The sequence below is a fragment of the Bison bison genome, unplaced genomic scaffold (genome assembly GCF_000754665.1).
Source record: "Bison bison bison isolate TAMUID 2011002044 unplaced genomic scaffold, Bison_UMD1.0 scf7180017864506, whole genome shotgun sequence".
Classification (NCBI taxonomy): Eukaryota; Metazoa; Chordata; class Mammalia; order Artiodactyla; family Bovidae; genus Bison; species Bison bison.
Genome location: NW_011495063.1, coordinates 2,255,041 through 2,255,350, shown reverse-complemented (window position 1 = coordinate 2,255,350; position 310 = coordinate 2,255,041).

Genomic DNA, 310 nt, shown 5'->3' with positions numbered 1-310 from the left:
TTTTCTTCCTTACATTTCCTTTTTCCTACTAATCACTAGTTCAGCCCTAATTACTTTGTTCTTAGATTCTTTCGGACATCTTTAATAATACTGAAGGATATGGCATAGACGCTAAGACTGTAGGCTGTGGGGTCATGTTCAGTTCAGTCGCTCAGTCGTGTCCGACTGTTTGCGACCCCATGAATCGCAGCACTCCAGGCCTCCCTGTCCATCACCAACTCCCGGAGTTCACTCAGACTCACGTCCATCGAGTCAGTGATGCCATCTAGCCATCTCATCCTCTGTCGTCCCCTTCTCCTCCTGTCCCCTG